This window comes from Larus michahellis, chromosome 10, assembly GCF_964199755.1.
Source record: "Larus michahellis chromosome 10, bLarMic1.1, whole genome shotgun sequence".
Taxonomy (NCBI): Eukaryota; Metazoa; Chordata; class Aves; order Charadriiformes; family Laridae; genus Larus; species Larus michahellis.
The window spans coordinates 16481804-16505559 of NC_133905.1; the positions used below are offsets into that span (position 1 = coordinate 16481804).

The following is a 23756-nucleotide window of genomic DNA, read 5'->3' on the forward strand; positions in this document are numbered from 1 at the left end:
CAGGTTCAAACAAGGTTACCCTCCATACAATGCCAGCTGGATACTCTGGTGTTCGTACGGTCTCACTCTGCATGTGTATATTTCATTGCTAAAACCATAAATAATGGTGCAGATCAATCTGAACCCAGAAAACATATGCCTCGAGTTCTCTTCGCCCTAGAGTCAGATGGGTTTTTCTCCCCTTTTGTTGTAAGTCATAGTAGGCATACATACCTCAAAATTGCTCAGGCTAGCTTGTCTCTTTGCATAGATATGCTCACAGTTGTAATCCAAATGTCTTCAACAGAGGTCTGATTTTAAAAATACTTAGAAGTACAAATTCCACAGGAAACAGGAAAGTCAGGGAGGGAAGGAGATACGATTGATTGGCTTCTACATTTGCAGACATCTGCAGTCAGTAGTGTAGGTCATTTTCAGAGTCAATCTTGGCAACAAAGCTTCTTTGTAGAGGAGAAAGACCTGCCAAAATTAACAAGCATAGTAAGAAACACCATTAACATCTCATAAGCAACAAAACAGCACCACAGATTCAGAGTCTTCTTCAGAGAAAAGAAGTAACTCTTATTTGAAATATTGGGTTCCCGCTAGCTCTGATGTGTACTTTACCCTAATACGTTATCTCAAGGAGGAAAATTCTCCAAGCATTCAGATAATGTTTGATCATAACAGAGCATACAACACAACGCCACAGCGCAGTGTGCCTTGTTTCAGACAAAACTTCCCAGCTCGATAGATGCCTTGTTGTTCACTGCGTGTTTTCACGCAGGAATGCTCGTCTGACCGGTGTCAGAATAAATTAAACTGCCGTCCAAAACGAGGACCAACACAGCACGGATGCAAGTACATACCAGAGGAGTTCCTGCACGGCATAAACATTTAGGAATGCTGGTGTACTTCTGAACTTATCTAATTTAGATTTAAGTTATTAAAACGTAAACTCCTCAGGGCAGAGACCTTCTATTCTGTGTCTGCATTTCACATAGTATGGCAGACTGAGGTTCCAAATCAAGGCTGTTGAATCTTATCGCTATACAAGTTTTTGTACTTTTGGTACAACAGTAGGATTCTTCTTTACAAATAAAAAGCTCGGCTATTTTTGCATTATCATAAAATGCTTCTGAAAGTATGAGATATTTCATCTTGCAAAAAAAGACATTTAACTCCATACAATCACTTGCTTCCTCCTTCTTTCCTTTTCCTTCTGTGACCATTTTAACATGCTTGGCCAGAGGAACAATTTTAAGAATTTGGAGCTTATACTCAAGCTTAAAGAATCAGCTCACTGTGCCATGACAACATCCAGCGTCTCGACTGTTCAGCAGTTTAAAGAATTTCAAATTAAGTATTTAAATCCCGTCAGACTACTCACTTTCTAGCAGTGCTGACAGATCACATCTAGCCTGCCCCTTTCACATTGCATTCGCAGATCTTCACTTTTTCCAGAGAGGCCAGTTTATCCACCCTTAAACGTTGTGCCAAGTTCACAGAATCACAGACCAGTCGGGGTTGGCAGGGACCTCTGGAGATCATCTGCTCCAACCCGCTGCTCAGGCAGGGCCACCTACAGCTGGTTGCCCACAAACCACTTTAACAAGTCCCACTGTTAATACTGAAACACCACCCTCTCTCTGGTCCTAGAGAGTCCAATGATCCACTATTACTTCTAAGGAAGGTCACACCCTCGCCAAGAGGGTACGGTCTCCTCAAAGTACCATTTCGTCAAGCAGTATCCAAGCACACTGCAGTAAGCAGCTCTCACAATGTCTCAAGAGGACAGACATACGGCAGAACCACTATTTTAGGGGTGAGGAGACTTCAGGTCCATCAAGGGGAAGCTGCTCAGACAGCTCACCTGAGCAACAGCTTAAACTCAGTCATTCCAGTTCCCAAAGCCCAGCTTCTCCAAAGTCTCAGCTACGGCCGAGGCAAGCGGAAAGCAAGTGGAGCAAGAAGACTCCTCCCCCAGACCTCTAAGCAAAAATTCCCAGAAACCCAGCCCAAGATATTATCACGCCAATTATTTTTGAATGGTTCAAAAACAGTTCTCAGAAAGACCAGACGAGATACTAACCCAAGGTCTGCCTAACTCCAGTGCGAACCGCAGCAGCCCACTCAATACAAACGGCACCAGCTTACAGACAGGCACCAAACCATCCCCAGACCAGAACGGGAGCTGACTTGCTAGATAGAACCCACCTCCTAAAGAACATACCTCTTTAAACACACACACAAGTCTATTTTGTATCTGAACTAGATGCAGCTTTTAATTATTAGATCTTTAGCTATGATTAAATAAGATGCGAGAGAGCCCAAACCATGTCAGAGACCTGCTTAAAAAACAAAACCATGCAACTTTTATGTGATATATTGCAGGGGGGAACCCCAAACTTTTCAATGGCAAAAACCTTTTTTTTTTTCTTTTAATGGCATGAAAACCCGAAGTCCCAATCTACTTCTAACGCAAAATCTACACAAAGTAGATCTTCCTCCATCTACAGCTTATTTCCATATTTTGAATGGCTTCCAGATTGGCTGAGTGGGTTTATCAGGCAGCTGAACTGGACACAGAGGATACAAAGCTCCAATAAACTTGTCCGTTTGGCACGGGAACCCTGTGAGGCCATGGTGGTCACTGAGCCGTGCAAGTCCTGCAAGCCAGGGGCCTCTCTGTGCCAGAGAGAGGGGAGAGAGTCCCCAGCACCGAGAGGAGCGGTCCTCCCGGCTAACACACCAGGCCCTCCTCACCGCCAGACATTTACAGATGGACAAAGAATCTACCCCAAGAGGGGAGCATCATCCTGTTGAGGAAACATGAAGCCATCCGCAACACATTAGTTTGCTTACAAGACGGGCAGTGCGCAGCAAGGACAGCCCCGTGTGCTCCCCAGGCTCAGGAGGACCCTCTTGCTCAAGTTCAGGGCATCGCATTACTACTTCAGTGGCCACACTTGTGGCCCAGATGTGTGTTACGAAGGGCTTCCCCCTTGCAGAAACATTTGATCTTAAGGTTTGTGGGCAATGGACACTGTTTCTGATACAGTGGTAGTTACATTACTCCCCTCCTCATCTACACTTCCACTCAGACCTTTATACCTCCAGTTCACACCTTTACACCTTCTGCCCACCAAGAAGCCTCCTCAAGTTTCCTCACTGATCTTGCACTCAAAGTGATGCTTCAACCCACGGTACATGTGTTGTTGGCCACGGTATCTGTTTGTTACTAACACACAGTCGGTGTTTCTGGTACCATCGATGACAGCAGTGGTGCACACAGGTTCAGTGACAAACACTTTCAGTTCTCAGCCTCCTGATGAGTCTCCTTGAACTAAAGCTCAGAAGCCACTGCTTCACCTCTGAAGTTCTCTACAGGCCTGTCTCTGAAAACCCGTTTTTAGAACAGCAAAAATTGAGCTCACTTGCATGTCAGCACAATGAAATAATTAGTATCTTAATTATCTCATAAAAGACAGCTGGAGTAGGGAGGAACAGGTGAAGAACACACACGAACTTCAGCTATCCTAAAAACCGGTGAGGTCGGCCACAGCCGACTCCTCCACAACAAAGAGCCCACGCACCGGCAGCGCCTTCCCAGCCGTTTCTGCACGCAAATACGGGGCCCCGCGGCGGCCGGGGGGGCTGGGCGCCCACCAGGGCCCCGCGCCTGTCGCCGGGCCCGGCCCCGCCGGGGCGCACCTGCCCCTGAGCCCCGACGGGCCGGAAGAGGGTGAGCGGGGCGGGCGGCTGGCCGCGGCTCCCGCCCGGGGGCTCCGAACCGGCCAGAGAAAAACGGGGCGGCGGCGGGGATGGGGCGGGAATGCGCGGCCGAACAACAGGTCTGGAGGTGGGGGAGGCCGCCCGCGATGGGCGCAGCCGGGGCCTCCGCGCCCGCCCCGGCGGGGTCCCTTCGGCCCCGGCCCAGGGAATCCACCAACCCCGGCCCGGTCTGCGGGGTACCCCCGGCCCCGCCCGCGGGTCCCCCCGGCCCCGTCCCGCGGTCACTCACCGGCCGAGCGGGGGCGCCCCGACTGCGCCGGCGGCGGCAGCTCCATCCCCGCGCGCGCCACCACACCGCTCGCCCCGGCCGCGCGCGACGTCAGCGCGCAACCTCAAGGGGCGGGGCGGGGCGCGCAGCGGTGACGTTCGCCGGCGGGGGCGGGGCGAATCGAGAAACCACGCCCTCTGCCCCGCGCCTCGAGGCCACGCCCTGGAGGTGCCCCGCCCCTGGGCCGTCACGTGCGGGGGGTCACGTGCGCCGCCGCCGGCCCTGCACGGCCCCGCACGGCCGGGAGGGGGCCGGTACCGGCAGCACGCGCCCGCCCACGGCCCCGCGCGCCGAGCCCTTCGGCGGGAGAGGCGGCCGTGGCTCCTGTGCCATCGGCAGCAGCCGGGGCCCCCGCAGCCGGCAGGGAGCCCCGGGGAGCTCCCGCCGACCGGAGGTGGCAGGGCCGGGCGGGGCACCTGCGGCAGTGCCCGCCGATCACAGCTGCGTGGCCCGTACCTGCCGAGCGCCTGCCCGCCGGTGGCCCCCCAGCACCGCCCTGGTCGCCCTCGTGTCCCGTCTGCCACACGCGGCTCGCCCCGAGCCCCCAGCCCCGGGACAGGCCTCGGCAGAACGGCCCCGCCGCCTCCGAGCCCTCCCGGTGTCCGTGGCTCTGCTGCTCTGGCCTGGGGCTCCATTGCCCCTTCAGCCGTGGCTGCGTGGTGACCGGGACTCCCCAGCGAGGCCCCGGGATCCCCCGTGACACCATGTCGTGGGAAGGGTTCACGGAGGGGACCGGGTTGCAAATCGTTTTGTGACTTCTGGTTTGCCATGTGGAACGGGGCTGGGGGTTAGGTGACCATGCAGAAGCTTCCGGAATAGTCAAACTCGTATTTCAGAGGGGCTCCTTGATCAGCTGCAGCTCGCTTTGCGCCATCGTTTTCATCTAACAGTGAGTTAGATGAAGTGCTCTGAGAAGACACCAAAGACCGGGATCTCAACGTTGACCTGACCATCTCCTTTCATCCGAATGGCGATGTTATCCAGGATGGCTGCGCTTGTGTATTTTTAGAAAGCTGCACCCTTTCTGGAAGCTGATTCGATGAAAAATTTGCCTTGATCTGTGTTTGTCTGATGCAATTAATGTATTTCGCCACAAAAAAGTTGGAATTTATGCAACTCGACTTTTATTTCAAACAACTGTTCGTTACTTCTCACAATTTTTCACATAAAGCTCAAGAATTAATGAACATCAGCGAATATCTTTCTCACTGAAATACCTGCCCCACCAGCCCCAGCTCTATTTCTGTTTTTCCATCATCCCTCCCCAGATCGCCTCTGGTGTGTCCCCAGGCTGGAGCAGAGCCTGGCTATGGCGTGCTGGGGTGTGCAGGGAAGGCAGAGCTGGATGCGGAATTCGAGTTCTGCCGCTTGAAGTTACAGTCACAGGGCGTGTGGGAAAGACATAGGTCCTGACATGCCAAGAGAACCTAAAGGCAGGAAATAAGAGATGGTGAATCTTTGCCTACCAAAGCGAATATTCACCGCTGACACCGTCAGAGCTCGGCTGAGGAGTGACGGGTGTATCCTCTGTCAAGGGCCTCTCCCTCCCTACCCCCTCCCTTCTCTGACGCTTCCGCGGTCAGATAAGCCTTCTGCCTTTTCACAAACAATTGGTCACCCAAGGTGTGGCTGGGCATCGCACGATGTGCAGGACTTGCAGGAAATAAGGACAGTTTATTTAAAGCTGACAGGAGCTTCGTTCCTTCCCCTATCTCCTAAAAAAAAAAAAACATTTTTCAGAAGTAGTAAGAGATCTTTTAAAATTTCTCCTTAAACCATTTTTCACCTCTCCTCCTTCTCACAGCGGAATAACCAAGCGCTGGGATCTTGTGCCAGCACCTGAGAACAGAAAACGCGACTGACCAAAAGCAGCAAGCGAAAAAGGGCGGCTGAATGTCACTAGCTAACTTCAGAGCCTTTACAATGTAAACAAACAGCATACACAGTGGCATTTATATTCAAAATATTTATTACTTCAATTTTTTCCTATTTATTATGAACAAATACCCAAGTAAGAAATTGTTAGTGTTAGATCTCCAGTCGACATTAAATTTGGCTTTAAGTGTGTAAGTCTATTAACTACAACATGATCAAGAATGTCAGATTCAAAAGTTCACAGGAAATCTGTGGCTTTAGACAACACACAGAAGTGATGAGCCAGGTAGCCAAGGAAGTAATTAGAGTACAATTATCCCTCTCTGCAGGTACTGGGTATTGATGTTTTGGCTTATTAATTACATTCCTTCTCTACATATTTTCTCATGGGACTTTCTGCAATATATTTCTATGTATTTGATCTTGTACTGTGCGATTCATTCTCAAAAAATACTTTGTATTCACGAATTCAAAGAGGGAACATTGCAAATCTACAAATAGATACGCAGGGCATGGCTTTTATATCGTAGCTTTGTAGCATCTTCTCTGTTTTTTCAGGACAACGGAAGCCAAAGGAGCTCAGTACCTTTGAAAGCCAGGCAGCACGATGCTTGTGTGCCTGCACGCTCCAGATCTGTAGACCTACATCTACCTATGGACAGGAGCCAACACTTGTGACAGAGCCTTCTGTGCTGGACACTTATCTGAGCTATCACTGTAACAGAGCTCTAGAGTTTCAGGTGATCAATGCGCCAACTTAAAATCAGTTCACTCCTTGCACAGAAGGAAACATTCGGGGCCTGACTGGTCTCTGTTCAACACAGCAGTTATTTTTCTGAGCTGGTGGCATTCAGCACAGCACTTAGTGCTCATTTGCACAGCAAAGTCCTGTCACAGACTGGGGGATGAAAGCTGGGCTGAAACACCAGACAAAATAGCTTGCATGGGGCTGAAATGGGGAGGGTCTCTTTGTGCTTCTGTTAATTGATTTTGATTCCTGCGAGGGAATAGAAAAACCCAGCTTGTGGACTGATGAGATTTACCTTTCTATGCCTTCCTCAAAACATTACTTACGCTGCCCTGGACAGTTCTTATGATGCCACCCTAGGTTTGTTAGCCCAGCCCTTCAGTAAGACGAGAGTCCCCAGCCTTGTAGATGGGAACCGTTGTGACTCCAGATGTTGGGGGTTTTTTGGTCCTGTCTTTGTATAATTTTTGCTCTTTCAATTGGGAGTTGCTGGGAAGAAACCAAGTAGCAGACTGAGGACAGACATGAAATAACCAGGTGAATCGAATGTAATGGACTGATAAATTACATTCAGATTAAAGCTTAGTTCTTTAATCTCCAGTCACTATAGAAACTAACCCTGCCTGACTGCTGGGATACCATTTCAGAAGCACCAGCAGGCATCAGCTGTACTGCCACAAATGGTGAGTAAAGGACGTGAGCTACCCTGGGAGTTTGTTACAGAGAGAAACACAAGCTCACGAGAGCAGTTCTGGTTAGAATGGTGAAAAATCTTTGCTGATCTGACCTGGGAAAAATGTAGCTTTTAATTCAGCATCAGCTCTCAGGCAGGCCTTGTAGCAACAATCATGAGTTTGTTTCGTGACTGCCGTCTTCCTGAACTTTGATTCCCTTTACATTTACACGGCAATTTCATTCCTTCTTGCATAGCATCAGAAGACATGGCTACATTACAGACGTCTCCCAATACCCATGTGATACAGTTCAGTTTTGCAGTGCACTCACGATGAGGGAATTATTACTTTGACACGTACCAACAGCTGGAATGGAATGACACTGGGCAAAGAGAGGAGAAAAAAGGATTATTTTTTTTATGGGTCACAATGTCCAATGCTTTGCAAGGGGTTACCTTACAGGGTTTGGATGCCAGGCTGAGCATGGGCCTGTTTGGCCACCACTTGCAGTGAACCTTCTGGCTTCAGTGTTAGACAAGAAAGTTTTCAAGTTTAACTCCCAGATTTGTAGAGTGACTGACCCCAGCATCTCAAAGCTTAGACCACATCCCCTGCAGTATGGGTGAGCTCAGTATCGCCCGTTTGGTCAGCTGCCATCTGTCCTTGCAGCCGCAAGTGGCTCACAGACAAGCGGGACCAGGGCCCAGAGAAGATCCCGATGTCCCATGCCCCATGGGCAATGGGAGTTGGAAGGGAGCTGCCTTTCCCCTTCCCACGGCTGGCCTGGGTGCACCCCAGCTCCAGCATCTTCCCTCTGGCAGGGTGCACTCATGGGCTGGGCGCCAGAGGTTCTCTTCCCATATAGTTCCTGCAGTCGCTAGTCAGAAGGACTATACGTAAATGTTAGCCACACTACCTCCCTGGGTGCTACACAGTCGGAAAGCTTGTGTGCTTTAATCAGTCCACTGAAGGGCTACCCGGCTCACACAGAGATGACAATACAAAATTCTGTATAGGGAAAAATCAATTTTTTTCTGATTGTAAGGGTAAAAGAAATTTCTTAAAATGAGGGTGGTGAGACACTGGGACAGGTTTCTCAGAGACGTTGTGATGCCCATCATTGGAAGTTTTCGAGGTCAGGATGGACAGAGCTTTGAGCAACCTGATCTAGTGAAAGATGTCTTTGCCCATGGCAGGGAGTTGGACTTAGATGGGAGTCCCAGGGAGATGGCCCTGGGAGAAACACTGCAATGGATATGATGACAGGTGGGGCTGGGCTGTGAGGTTTCTTCCCACAGGGTTTAACCACATGCTACTCTACTCTTCTCTACCACTTCTACTCTGCCGTAGCAACATTTTCATGCTACAGAGATTGCAAGGTATGCTGCAAATGCTGTAAATGAAGCCTGATTTCAATGTGGCTTTGCATGTGTAGAAGGCTCTGCGGAGAGGGGAGCCAAAAAAGGCATCTCTCCTGATCAGGGGCTCACTTTGTCTCAGGTCCATGTATAAACAACTTACACAATCTCAGACCAGAAATTATTCTAATGCTGATATGCAGATAGAGTCATGCCATATTACTGTACCAGTGAGCCAGCTGCTTATATTTCAGCAAACTCCCAGTATCATAACATTTCTGTGTTTCCAGCTGAGCTGAGCATTGCATCCCACACCCTCAGTGCACACAAGTCATCCACAGACCACAGTGAGAGCGAGACGCGCCCAGCTACAACACTAGCAAAACAGCAAAGAGGAGCAAAATGCGAAGCGTTCATTGCAGAGCAATGAGATTCTTTCACTGTAAGCAAACAGACCTCCCATAAACTGCCAGCAAGTGGCTTACTTCCACAGGTCTTGAAGTCAGCAGCTACCTTCAGTTGCAGAAAACATTTTCTCTAGGTATTTCTTCACTTTTGTTCCTCTTGGCTGACAAAGTAGAGCACAGACTCCCAAGGAGCAGGAAAAAACCACACCTTTCATTGCCAAACAGACTCTTGGCCCTGACCTCTATGACAAAGGGGCAGGAAAGGACAGTAATGCCAAGGTTGGCTCTGAATGGTTACTGTGGCTTGAAATGTCCTTAAAAGGTACAATCCATCCAGTTTCAGCATATCAGAAACACTTAATCCAACCTGGGGTGTATCAGAGCAATAGCATATCCCCAGTTGGGTATTAAAGGGGTTCTAATTTCATTTTCTGGCTCCTGTGACTAAATGGCTGCAGCTTTGCTTTTGTGGTCCAGAAATTCTAGAGAGCCTTCAATGAAATTACAGCTTGTTATAACCTGAAGGGTGCACTTTACTCTCTAGATAATGGTGTAATGCAATAATATGATGAAAAATAATGTACTTTCATTTGCAAAGTGCTCTGTCTCTTGTAAGTGCTCCAATCCAGACGAGGAAGTTAATAAAAGAAAAGTAATTAATGCAAATAGTAATAAAGTTTAGCCTTTTCCATGTGGCATTTCCAAACAAGTCAGCCTCATATCATTGCTCTTGAGCTAGGTAGATATGATCAACCCCCTCTGCAGATGGAGATGCTCTATTAAAACCTGCGATGTTGAGTTGAAGGAAAGTTTGAGCCTTTCACAAACACTGATGCCTGTGGCTCAGGGATGTGTGAAGTATTTGCCATTCACCAAAGAAGCAGAGAGGATAGCAAACAACCAGCTAAATACTTAAGAAAACTTGCGGACTTTTTCAAGAAAGTTATCCTCTCCATTAGGGGATGCCGACAGAGCAATGAGTTACTGGGCTACTTTCTCTGCTGGTGTGTTTCTCTGGCTTCAATAGAATTACAACAACAAACCAATGGACTATCAGGCTCAAATCACTATTGGCCCCACAGAATAAGGAGGATAGTTCAGATAGTTCATTTCTGCATTATCATATTCTTTTCCAGATCAGTAGGAATGAGGGAGGGGAGGAGAAAAAGGAATCTTTCTCTTAGTGTGTGCATGCTTACCCTCTTTTCTTAATTCTGCTGAAGTGCTGCTCAACTTTGTCAGGCCAGTAGCTTTACAAATAGTTGCCAGAATAGCTCACCTCATTCTCTAGATAATGGTGTTATGTCACAATATGATGAAAAATAATGCACTTTGATTTTCAAAGTGCTCTGCCTCCTGTGAGCCATCAGGACCTACATTAAAGTTTCTACACTGAAACTAAAATCACTAATAGCAATGATTAAAATACAGATCCACTCTCTGACTGATGCTCATCAAGCAAACATTGTAGCTGTTGCAAATGAAACCACAAGTATTACTAAGTTCTGATGCTGGAATGGCAAAACCTCAGGCTCTACTCATCAATTAAAAAAAACCCTTTTGTTGCCCCAAAAGGCCCTGTCTGGGGCCATCCGCAGATTCAGTTAAGGAAAGTAAAGGCAAGACTCCCATATATATTGACACCAACGAAATAGGGACTGGGTATGTGTGAGAGACCATTTCACAAGGCAAAGACGGCCTGTAAGTGTCCCAAAGCACTTTCCCACAAGCAGAGCTCAGGTAGCGTGTAACAGAGTCGGCGCATTTCAAGGGATGGGGAAGGAAGGAGAACAGCAAAACACTTTTGGTAGAGGGTAATGGGTCTGGAGTATGCAGGTAGCATTGTTCCTCTGGGGAAAGAGGTGAGAAGAGCCCAGGTATTGGCTAATAACAAGGACGGGATGCTCAGAAGGGATTAATACCCAGTCATAAAAAGCAATGAAAATGAGTAACATTCCTTAGCCTCTAAAACATGGAGGAAATGTATTGCTCTTGCATACTGTCAGGGAATGTTTTCCCTATAACGGTCCTGGTACCAAAAGACCAATGCGGGGTTGGGTCATATTTCTTCATAACTTCCTTTTTGGGATGAAGGCTCTGCTGGCTGCACTAGGATCCCCTCCCTCCACCTACTGGCCACGCTTTGCCTAATGCAGCCCAGGAAAGCATGAGCCTTCATTGTGGCAAGGGGACGTTGTGGCTCATGTTCAACTTGGTTCTTTTCTGCCAAGCTGCTTTCCAGCTGGGTGGCCTCCAGCATATATTGGTGCCTGGGGTTGTTCCTCCCTAGGGGCAGGACTTTGAACTTCATGAAGTTCTTGTCAGCCCATTTCTCCAGACTGTTGCGGTCCCTCTTGATGGCAGCACAACACTAGCATCAGCCGTTCCTCACAGTTTTGTCTCACGTGCAAACTTGCTGTTTGCCTCCCTGGGCACCTGGCACCCTGCTGACTAGCTCTGTTTCTGCCTACAACACTGCAGCGTATCTCACACATTTCTTACCCTATTTCAAGATTACCTCATTTTTCAAAGGCCTTTCATCCAGTCAGGTCCAAACTCTACAAAATCAGTGCAGAATACTTAGAATGACACAGCATTTCCCATGCTGTTGCATTCACTATTAACCGAAATGCATTACACCTGCAAAGGTAGAGGGGGAATGTTTCCCAAATTTCCAAATATAGGAGTTTGGGGTCCAGTCCAGCACAATGCCCAGCATCCCGGCTCCCAGCAGGGACCGTGTCTGGGCCCCACGGCTGATCTGAACTACACCTTCCTGGGCGTGCCTGCACGTTTCATCATTTCGTCAACGGATTGCCATCGATTCCCAGTGGTCTTCAGCGAACTAGAATGAAACCCTGGACGTTTTTCCCTCTGCCGCTGTTAAGAAGAGTGTGAACATAACTGAACTTGTGAAATCTGCTTTTTTTACCCAGCAGTGCCACCTCCTGCTCCCGCCGTCTCACTGCAGCTGGGCTGACAGGAGCCTACCCCTCACCAGCCCATGCCCGGCCCAGCACCAAGCCGTCCCGGGGTCCTACGCACAGGGGGGACACGGCTCTTCCCTCCCGACGCTGCCCTGCACGCAGGGGGCGAGGGCTGGCCGGGGGCGGCATGAGGCACCGCTTCCCACCGCCCCGCTTGCCCTCCTGGCCCTGCGGGAGCTGGCAGGCTGGATCGCAGCCTGGCTGAGCACCCCACGGCACCAGCGCTGGAGGGGCACCACCAGCCAGCGTCTGGTCCTCGGGTGTGATGCCACACGTGAGAAAGCCCTGGAGCCACACACAAAGGCGTGATGTTGGCCTGACTTGCCCACGGCTGGTGTTCAGGCAGAACAAGTTCTACGTGTGCTCCTAAAATAGATAACAAACCTGAGGGCCCCTTTGATATTTCAGCCCCAGCAATTCACATTCCTAATGAGCCAGTCAGTGGATCTGCTCCCCGCTCCCGGGGGACGTGTACTTCACTGGGTAAGCCCAAGCTGTGCCCGGTAACCAAACCGGGGTGCAGATGCACATGCTGCGTCCTGCGAAGCCTGGGAAGGGGGCAGGCGGTAGGCGAAGGAATGATTCTCCTCCGCCGCACCGATCCCCGGCTCCCCGTGCACAGGCGCCCCGAGCCCGGCTGCGGGGGGCCGGTCCCCTGCGCTGCTCCGGCCGCACCGCTCGGGCTGCGCCGCGACCGCGCACCGGCGGCCGCCCGCGGCAGAGGGCAGCAGCGCCCGTCGGCAGCGCCCGTCGGGGGGGCACCGGGGACCACCGCGGGGCGGGCACGGGGGCGCTGGCCTTGGCCACGCAGGGCCGTGTCCCTCACCGCCGCCGCGCTCAGCTCCTCGGAGGCCCGGAGGGTTGAACCCGCCAGGGTTCTCCCGTGGCCGCGCTCCTCCGTGACCCGCTGGGCACCAGGCTCCCGGTCCCTGTTGCGCCCTGCGCCGGGAGCATGTCTTCAGGGACCTCGCGTAGGAAGGAAGGAGAAATACACGGGCAAATTCTGCCACCTTTGCGAATAATTGTATGATCTCTGCACCGTCCAAGCTAAGGCAGGCGGGCAAGGACGACAGGCAGCTGCACTTTGCAGATACAGCTTTCCTCTGTTCTCTCTCTGGTCTGTCAGTCACAGAGGTGCACTAGGAAAACAGGTGGATTTGCCTTTCTCGGTGCTTTTCTGCAAGCTGGGAGCCTGTGCAGTGGCCTGCCCCAAACCCAAGCATGCTGGAGGTCTCCCACAGAAAGAAATCCTCACTGAGGAAGCAAGAGTTATAAAGAGAGAAAAATATCGTCACTTCAGTGTTCCATAGAAACATTGCAGAGCTTAGAATCATGATTTTTAACTAGAGGCAAGTTTGAGGGTTGGTGCGCTGGAAATCCTCTTCTAGCAGGAACAAAAGTAATTACATGGGTAGATGACAACCTCCTCCTGCTGTGAGCAGCCTCTGTACAGACCGGTAGACCTCTTAAGGAGTTGGTGGGGAAGTTCCCTGTAGCTTTTCTTCTGAAGTGATCAAGTACAGCATCTAAAACTGCTCAAAATCCAAAGCCTTCTTTGACCAAACACAAGACATCCATCGCTGTCATTTCTGGACAGATCACTTCCAGGGGTTATACTTCACTTTTCAATCCATGTCCCTGAAGATCACGGAGAACAATACCAGCATATATAGAATTCACAGCACTCTCATGTCATGTGATGCCTCTTCGTTTTTCCTGTCAGCTTAGAGCATCCATCTGTCAACTGGGTGATGCAGAACCATTTTTTAACAGTTGAAAAAAACACCAATTTTATTTCTTTGAAGAACAAAGAAGAATGAAAGGGTTGGGATATAGCTGTCCAGGATATGTCTACATGGCAGACCTCTGGAAACAGGTAGACAAGTTCCATAGCTTTCTGGCACGACTGATCCACAGCAGAGAGACACTATTATTGCACACAATGGGTATTATGAAGACACATACACAGAAACAAAAAAAAAAAAGAAAGAAGGGTCAGATCAGAACTGCCCATACGGACAACTTCCACGAAGAGCGCACACTCAAATTAGGGCTGAAACCTGTTTCATATCTAGTGACTGGGCTAGAATTTCTTATTGGTCCTTTATTGCTTCCTACAGAACTGTACCCTGAACTTGAAGTGGATGCAAGTATTATTTCCTGTAAAAAAACCCAATCTGATCTATAGCCATTCTGGACATTTCCACCATGTTTATTTCACACTGCTGCTGCACATTTCCTTGGGTTTGCATTTTTAACTCAAACTTTGTTGCATTGAACTTATGTCTGAGAATGAAGAGAGAAATGGTTTAATCCTTCTGTTGTATAAAACAGGAAGAATGGCTGAACTGAGGAGGTGGCAGAGTAATGAAACCTTTCAAAGCAGGTCACTCATTTGGGAGCGGAGGACACACAACACAACTGTACCACAGCAGAGGTTACGGGGTCCCACGTGGGCCAGACCTTCAGCTGGAATAAACCCCAGTCTCTGTCTCAGGCTGCTTAACCAAGGGGTGCCCCTCTCGCAGGGAAGGAGTGGGTAGGCATTTCATGCTTCTGTCCCTTGAGTTCACACTGCTCCTCTGATGCAGTACTCAGCTACATCATGACCAGCGACAATTAATCAAATGTTAACACACGACTCATTAGTCTGAACTCTTGTAAACATACCCAACAGCACTGCATCATTCAGACTGATTGTGTTTGTCCCTGTCTGGGACCACAGGGACTTCATCGCCTGTTCGCAATGTCTTGTTGGCAGCTGCTCTCACCGTCTGAATGTTTTTCCTGCCTCACACTTCATGTTCATGTAAAGGCTATGTAAGGAGCTAAGCTTGTAACACTGAATTACAGACATAGACAAGGGTGGGTTAGTAAAAATGGGGTTTTATTCAAACCACCTTAGTCTAGGATGGATTCGGGAAGCATGGAGAGATTCAGGTCAGTTAGAAATCAACAAACCAACCTGACTGTTATTAATTTATGAATACATTTCTGCATATTTTTTTCCTCACAAAGTTCTTTGTTTGCAAACTTCAGCTGAAATACCTAATAACTGTTTATCCACTAAAATGCAGCTACCACTGGGATATAGCTGAAATGTGGGAACTGCAGGCCTTTGAGTTATTTAGGCCACATGAGCTGGTTCAGGGAACAGACTGTGAAGTACAGACTTGTATAGAGCATATTCTCTTCGTTTTCAAGAGACTGATGGGTGTAGGCTCTGCTTTGGCTGTACTGTGTGAGCTGAATATTCACAGTCTGCCTAGAAGCACAAATCAGGCTGGGAAAAAAAGAAACACAAGAATGCAGGAAGTCCTTGTTTTCCGCTGCTTTTTTTTCTATCTTCCATTTTAACTGTGTGTATGAGAGAGAACAACGGAATGAGACTGGCTTGAGAATGGCATTATGCACACTGGGTGCCCTGGAGCGCAGAGTATCAGTGAACTGAAAAATGGTCTGAGGTGAGCAACTGATGCCAGACTTTGTGATGGATTCAGGTTATAGAGTTGAGGTCTGGATGGAAACATCTGAATTTGGGATATTTTAATCCAGAATTAAAATTACATTCTACAGATACGAATGAGGTCACGGTACCTTGCTGTTTTCCTGTGTTTCCAAGTAGCAATAACAAAATTTGCGTTTGTAAAAGACAAGATCCTCATACAAAGGCTTTAAAGAAACACCATTGGTTGTTCCAACAGCATAAAAAGGGCTGTGACAGTTCCATTTCTAGGCTACATAAAGAAATGCTCAGAACGCTCTTTTTAAAAGCTGCCCACCCCATTTTCAACCTCGCTCAGTTTACAGCATCTAGAGATGCACCAAGTTTTACAGCACTTAACAGGCTTCTGTTCAGACTGCTAGGCTACGCAATATGTAGTTCAATTCCAGTGCATTTACCTAAAATTACCTTTGACACACTCCAATCATTAACCAGTGTGGAATTAAGGTTGCAGCAAAGTAACATCATACGAACAGAGGATGGGAACAATGTGTTGAGTCAAGCTCAATTCTTGACTCACAGGTAAGTCACGTAATACAAATCCACTTGCAATTTTTTTAAAGTATACATTAGAATTTTTGCTCTGTGTTCATTAGAAGTACTTTACTGGCATATGAAGACTACTAATTTGTAATACAACTAAGAGAACTTCTTGTAGTTTTGTTTAAATTTATTTCAAAAACTGCCATAAACCTGACTAAAATAAGGCACGCTGCTAGAGCTCCAGAGGTTTCCATTGGTGCCACAAGGCCAGACAGAGATGAGCTTTCTTCACACCTGCACAAGCAGAGCCGCACAGAAGCCTGCCATGTAGACACGGCATCAGACTCCCATTCCCCTTCAGTACTGGGTGCAAGCCTAGTCAAAGCAGATCAAATTCAACTGCAAAGTCTACATAACTGGCAGGAAGACAAACGCCCTGTGGGGCCAGCTCAGTTGTGCCATGTAAAGCACCGGGAAGTGGGTCAGGCAGTGAACTCGCAAGGTCAGGCAGTCTGTGCTAGAAGCCCGCACGTGTTTATTTGCCCTGCAGCGCATACACGTAATGGGTCTCTCAGTGGGAGAGGACCAAACTACAGAAAAAGCGTGTCCTCACCAAACAGCCAGCACAGTACGTACCTCAGCCTCTTCAGCTAACTCACTTCCCTGCCCATACTCGGAGCCTTACCCTTTTTCCGCGGCCAGGAGAGCTCACCACGCCTCGCGCCCTGTCACTTGAAGGGGGACCAACAAGATCAAATCTAAATAGAAAGCATTCAATGGAAATGATCCATACATGTCAACACAAGTGGGTTAATAAGAACAGTTACATTACACCATCTCCCATAGCCTTTAAGCTTTGCTGGTGTGCATGGCCTGATTTTAAGTTCTCATGTCACTGAGCTGATGCTCAATGCCCCTAATGCAAAGTAGCTACATCCTTGCGTGTTCTGACGATTATTTGCCCATGGCAGATGAGCTGCAGCCTCTGAATTGCTTACATATGGCTCATAAAAAGCACAAGTTTGATGAAGTGGGAAATCAAGTCACATAACTTTACTGTTATGAGTACGTTTTTCTATTCTAAAACTATGGGATCTGAGTATCCCATCCAGACAGTCAAAACATGAAGATGCTGCCTGAAACACTAGGAGGCATAAGATTTTAAAAACTAGGTAATCAAGTTGCTTTTAATTACCCAGGTAATCCTTACTTATCAATGTGTTACTCCCAGCCTCCTTAAGTTATTCATTGTCACTGTTTGCAGTCTAACATTATCTTGCACTCCTCCAGTAAACCTCCTGCTAATTTAGTGTTTCAAATATTTGCATCATGCAAATTAGAAAGGGTACATTATTTGGCATTTCCTCTTTGAATCTCAATCCACTTTCTGCTTAGACCCAAATTGCTTTCCATATGATCCTTTAGGGCTTAGAAAGAAAACTGGAAGTTGAACATAGTAACTGGAAATGTTAACAGCAAGAGAGTAGCCTATCCGGGTGACTAGAATGTGATTTTCATACCTGACCAGCTCATATATCAGGGCAAATTGTGAGTTTTAAGAGCTCTCTAAGCTGTCATACCAGTATTACAGTGACAGAGTGACCAGGTACACCCTACGTTACACATTAGATACAAGAACCATCAGCTTGTAACAGGAATGGCATTGTAACTTTTACAGAAATGGAATCAAAGATGAAGGCGGCCTGTTTTATGCAGGAATTAAGAAAAAGAGATCACAAAAATCCCATTTCACTTTATATTCTATGGTTGAAATTATAAGAAGGATATCACCCTGGATTCGTAGTGTAACTATGGAATAGATGTAAGGACATATAATTAAAGTTGTTTGTAGCGATGAGGCAGGTTCAAGGTCAAGCTAGGAAGTCTCTCTGCAAGCCAGGGCCAGGCCCAGGGTTGTTGGGCAGGGCCATGGTGACACGGCCGGCTGCCAAGCTGGTCCGCCCGGGGTCTGGATCGCAGAGGTCTATGGCTGACGGAACACAGGCCCCACCGAGCTGACAGCCAGCACAGCCGGCCTGCCATAGGGTCGGGCTGTCTGGGGCCAACAAGGCCTGTTAGTGCCTGCGGCACCCTGACACTCAGGAGAAAAACATTAATCACAAATAATTGAAAAAAGATTTTAAGTTACAGTGAGGGAAGACATTAGAGTCAGGCCAATAATCAAAGAAAAGATGGGAAAAAAGCATAAATAATAGTTATAAGAAAGAAGAGCAAGAAGAAAATAAGCATGACAAAAGGTAGACCTAGCAGCCCTGGGGCTGGTACTAGAGCCAGAGGGTCAGGACAATGGAGGAAGACCTGGGAGAACAGCTGGTGGCAGAAGGACTCCTGGATCTGTATCAAGGCCCCTGGCCTCGCTGCTCCCTGACAGGTTTACTCTGAGCCTCCGGATGAAAAAGGGAACTTGGATATTTATCCCTGTCTCTGATGAAAGGCAGCTTCATGATGAGCACCCTATAGGCATTATGCCTGACTTGACGTGGCATCAAGGGGAAATCTTCCAGCCTCAATGTGTGGGACAGTGTGAAGTCAATACTGACATTCATTACAAATGCTGTACAGCCAAGGCTTCATGTGGTGTCCTGGCTGAGACCTAAATGAGTGTGAAGTGGCTGACAGCATTCTTACCGCCATGGACAATTATTTCATTGGGCTCCTGATGAACAGCAGGTGATGCAGAGGTGCTGAGGCATGACAGGAACACACAGCAGGAGGCCATGAAAGACATTATTGATCCACTCACTGGAATGAGATGTCCCAGAATAATTATGATCAACCACAGGGTTTACTTACTCAGGTACAAGGGATCAATACTCAGACAGACGGCTTGGGAGGAATGATTTGGTGGCATAATGAGTTTCTCTCTTTGTGACATGAGTGCTAAACTCCCAGTTCTCACACACTGGGAGAGAAAAAAACATGTTTCCATTTTTTAATGGTAAGTGAAACTTGCCAGGTTTGCCATCTTCCTGAGGATGCATGCAGAAAATGAAGTCTGTGGAGGAGACAAAATGGATTCGAGTAGGTGAGCACAGTGTACTCAGATGTGTTTCCCAGAGACTCAGTGCTTTCAGGCTTCACGAGGGAAGTACAAAGCCCATGCATACTCCCCCAGCTCAATTTACTGCTAACAACCTTTGTGAGAACAAAATTGAATGTTCTTACAAGAACACTGTACAGGGAGCACTTCAGGAATAATGCCGGAAAGAAGGACAACAATAATGATGAGGCTGCAAATTTTAAAGACTAAATCGAGTAGTGTATGATTACCTATTTAGTGGCCACAACTGGAGAAATTTAGGTTCATCAGGCCTTTTGTTCTAGATCCATGTATGTAATAAGAAAGGAGAAAATGCAAACACAGCTACAAGCCAAAAGCAGCAATAAAATCTATAATTTCTCTTTGTGCTGGAGGAGATGAACTGTCATTAAATAAAATAACTCTTCTTCAGTTTGATTGTTTCTTTCTATCAGCTCAGTATATAAGTAGCAAAGAGGGATTTTGACTGAAGGGGATTGCTGTTTGACATTAATCCACTCTGTCAATGAGCTCCTACAGGATCTTCAGCAAGGCTTGCGAGACCTTTGCACATGCCAGCCTACACTGCAGAGAACATTCAGAGCCTGACAGTGACATGTGTGCTGGGCTGCTTGAGGTGAAGTAGTCAGGAATTAACGCACGCATGGCAGAGTCAGAAGTCAGAGTGCTACTCACTCCTCCCAAAACAGTTCCTACCAGAGCTCATTCTGAGCAGCCCTAAGTCCCGCTACGCCAGATGCTGATCTCGATTATACCAGTACAGGCACTGAGAAGTAACTTACCTGACCATAAGACCTACTGGCTGGATGTGTCGTTCAGTCTTGAAGTTCATTTAATTGAAGAAAAGACCCAATGAAATCACTCAAGTCAATAGAACCAGCTCCAGCTATCCCATGGGGAGAGCTGGGAAAAGGGACAGCTGGGGTAAGATGTGGGTGACACAGGAATGCTCGTATTCCATAGCAGGGTCTAGGAAGAACTACTGAAAACAGAAGTAGTGTGCTGGCCAATAATGAAACTATTCCATTGGCAACGGCACTACAGCACAGTAAAGGTTGGGCGAAAATCAGGATTACTTTTGGAAAAGGCAAGGATGCATTTTTTTCATTTAGGCAAGGGTCTGGAGACCAGAGCAGAGGTTAGCTCCACTAGAAAGTGTGGAATGACGGTAGTGAGCTCACATGACAACTAAGAAGTTATAAAATGGTTCTGCATTTGTAAAAAAGTATTTCTTCTGTTGCAATTTACAAATGGTAAAAATAACTATCCAGACAATTTGTGAGAGCAATCAGAATCCAACCCTGCCCTTGCTCATCAGCCTGTACTTGTAGTCATGAATACTCAGAGAAGACAGACACAAAAATGTTTTATTTAGGGATACATCATTTCACCAGCTTCCTTTAAGCCCCTCCACCCCCACAAAAAAAAAAAAGCAAATATGCCTCAAGCTTCACGATGCTGCAGCTTTGCTTAGCAAACATCTCATTTTCTGTCATGAAGTGAGTATATACCTACCTGGAGTCCAAGATTAAACCTATCAATCATTTACTCTAAAAGTGCTATGCAGTGCAGGCACCTTCTTCACATAGTTGAAGATGCTTTACGAAATCAATGCTGCAAGTACACAAAGAAATAGGGAGCACAGAACATGAACTATCTGTATAGCCCAAACCACACGGACATTCTGTTTATTGCTTTGCTTTACAAAGACAGCTAAAATTTGTCATGCTCCACAGAACAAGCTTTTTCTCTCACTGGCTTTGTCAGACATTGAGAAGACGACATAAAAGATTTTTCTGGTCTCATAAACAAGACTTGCCAACAAAGAAGTTTGTTCTACGTGAGGTACTGTTGGATCAATAGGTAAAAGGCTGAAAGGAAATGTAGCCTACCAAGGAATAAAGGCGCATTTTGCAGGAACAATGTGTTGTCATTAGGTATAATTGGGCAAATGGTGGTGTGATCTTAAAAGCCTCAGTTGATCATATTCCCTTGAGTGCATTATCCAATTAGGGGAAAGGTGCATCAGATACGCCTTGCGTTATTGTGCTGCTGAAGTGGAGAGCAGGTGTGAGAAAACAAACAAGTTTGTAATCCTTGCTTTGCAAATCAATTCTTAATCACTCTGGCTCTTATTTCCATACCAGATTTAACTTTTTGATATTTATGAGAGCAACTTCACAGCTCCCCTTTTGTGGCTCAAAGCGAGTAGCAGGTCCAAGAGGTTTTTTTAAGGTTTTTAATTCCTAATACTAGTGCATATGGTTTATTTCAGGTCAGAACCAGGGCTGTAATGAGACATCCAAGCAAAAAAAGATCAGATGAAGCCTTGCTGAAAATGCAATAGCACATAGCTCCGCCATTTCCTATTTCACTGTGTGGGTGTGCAAGTATTATAACAGTAAGACTTCGATATCTAAAGCCCAACTTAGATCTTCCTTCCCATTAAGAAGTCACTTCTCCCCCTATATTACATAACTATAACTACCCTCGCTTACAGGATAAAACTGGAAGAGAGAAGCCTACTGCCAGGATATTCAGGGCATGTTCACCTTTGAAATACGCTCAGTCTTTGGGACCACAGTCTGTTTATCTGGCTGGATATGGTCCAAGAGATGTCTGTTTCAACAGATGCTCAAGCGAAGCCAAAGGGTAGGGGGACAGGCATTGGGATGAAGAGGAGTTTTCAGGAAGTCTGTTGACTAGAGATTTCCATGTGAGTGGGAAGGAAATATATGTTCTCACGTATTTCCACTATGGCTGTTTTCATTTCTCTCTTGTAAGACATTTTTTGTTGAAGAGCGTTAATGTTTTTAAACACAGTAAATAAAGTACACCAGCAAATCTTGCGCAAGGCTGGAGGCAAGGGTTTGGATTTGACGGACCACTGGTCTAAGACAGTACTGTATGACAAACTGTGTGCTATGAGGTGCTAAGATTGCCGGTGGCATCCCTACAAATTGTTTTGTAATCTCCCTACACACAAGTGAATTCCTATGCCCACCATCCTCTGCTCAACACTTATCAACAGCAGTACACATTAACAGCTTGATTAATAAGGGAACTTTTAATTAAAAACTAAAAGAAACAGGCATTTGACCCACTGGAGAAGAAAGCGGAAAGTACTGTTTTATTGATTAGTGGTGGATTTCACATAACAAAGTTACTGCAAAGCTGACGTTTCCCTTTCTGTGTCCAAGAGCCATGACCAAGAGAAGAAAAAGCTGATAAACTAGGACATAAATCAGACACAAACAACGATCACAGCTACCACTGGGAGAAAAATTCAGCTTGTATAAAGTGTTACAGCTAACATTTTCTGAGTGATACTGTTTTACATGTTGGTACCATGCACAGGAGCATGGCTACTGCACATAAATAAGTGTGGCACGTGACAATGCAGTCAGTCTTGGTCATAATTTCCAAGCCAGAAGAGGCCACACCATGTGTCCTCCTGTGGCTGTCCGGTGACTCCCAGGGAGCTACGCCAATGTTAGGGAAGGCTAAAAGTCAACCAGTTCACTCAAAAACCATCGTGAAGATTGCTCCTCATGTTGTGCCAGGCTCTAAGATGCCAGAAACATCTCCAAAAGCAATGTGAATAGTTCTTTGGAGTTGTCAGCGTAGAAGTAATTGGGATGCAGCAGTTACTTATCACAAATAATTTCTCCTTATTGTGATCTACCCTGTTTAGGGCTTTAGGCTGCTGCTTTTGCCTAGTTTCTGTAAGATACAAACTGTATGCAAAAATCTTTCTGCGCTCAGAAATTCTTTGTTTGAGCCACCCTACAATTGCAAATGGGGTGTTGATATCAAAGCAGAAAGAGCAGTGCATGAAAAGACTTCAGATTTTCTTCTGATAAAAGAATGATTGCTAAAAAAAACCAGCACTCAGGTAATTGGTGTGATATTTTCAGACGCCTGATACAACAGCTCCGAGAGGGAGTTTACCAGCTCAGAAGAGGCAGCTCCCAGAGTGATCTAAGGACAGAAAAAGCAAAGGCATTACTGTTTGAAAGGTGACTATTTCCTTCCAACACAGAGTTCTGGCTCAGCAGTCACTGGCTTTGCTTGGTCATCACATCGTCTGTGGATGAGGAGGAAGACAAAGCGAGCAAAAGTCTGGCTACAAACTGCCTGCAGGTGCCGTGACCCACGCCAAAGAGAGACTCAGAAAAGATACTTCCTTCTGCCAACAAACACCTAACGGCTGACCGGGGTGTGCTCCCAATATGTCCCTTTCATTTGGTTTTCCCTCCCTACCTCAGGGGCTGGGTGCTTTGCAGGGTGGGCCCACACCAACAGAGCATCTGGCTTCGGGTACAAACCATAATTATTACATTATACATAGCGCTATCGTTAAAGACTGCGGCATTTTCTCATTTGTGCAGAAATACGTATCTAAATTAAATGCAGAGCTGCTAATGAAACAATAATATTTACTACACACTTCACTACCTCGTCACAGTTAAACATAATTGAGTTGTGTTCCAATGCTACCTGGGAGCATCCTGCGAAGAACAATGTCACAGAGCAGCCCCAGAGGCCTTGGAATTCTCTCTGGCAAGTGGTACTTAAAGAAATGTTTGGGATCTTTCTTTTCTAAATAAGCAGGT

General features: G+C 47.0%; 1 protein-coding gene across 14 annotated transcripts in view; it reads right to left on the bottom strand.

The window, feature by feature from the left end:
* TMCC1 (transmembrane and coiled-coil domain family 1) overlaps positions 1–4113 on the bottom strand; it is a 98607-nt gene extending 94494 nt beyond the window's left edge. For 5 of the 14 annotated variants that reach the window (XM_074602208.1, XM_074602210.1, XM_074602209.1 and 2 more), the window contains exons 1-2: positions 4004–4100; positions 214–459 (exon numbers count right to left, since the gene is read on the bottom strand). The gene's annotated coding sequence lies outside the window, so the exon portion shown is untranslated. Of the gene's footprint in view, positions 1–213; positions 460–1369; positions 1593–1712; positions 1809–1852; positions 1924–4003 lie in introns of those variants that run through there. The other 9 variants (XR_012589267.1, XR_012589268.1, XM_074602199.1 and 6 more) reach the window with 6 other exon arrangements.
* Positions 4114–23756: the final 19643 nt, after the last annotated feature.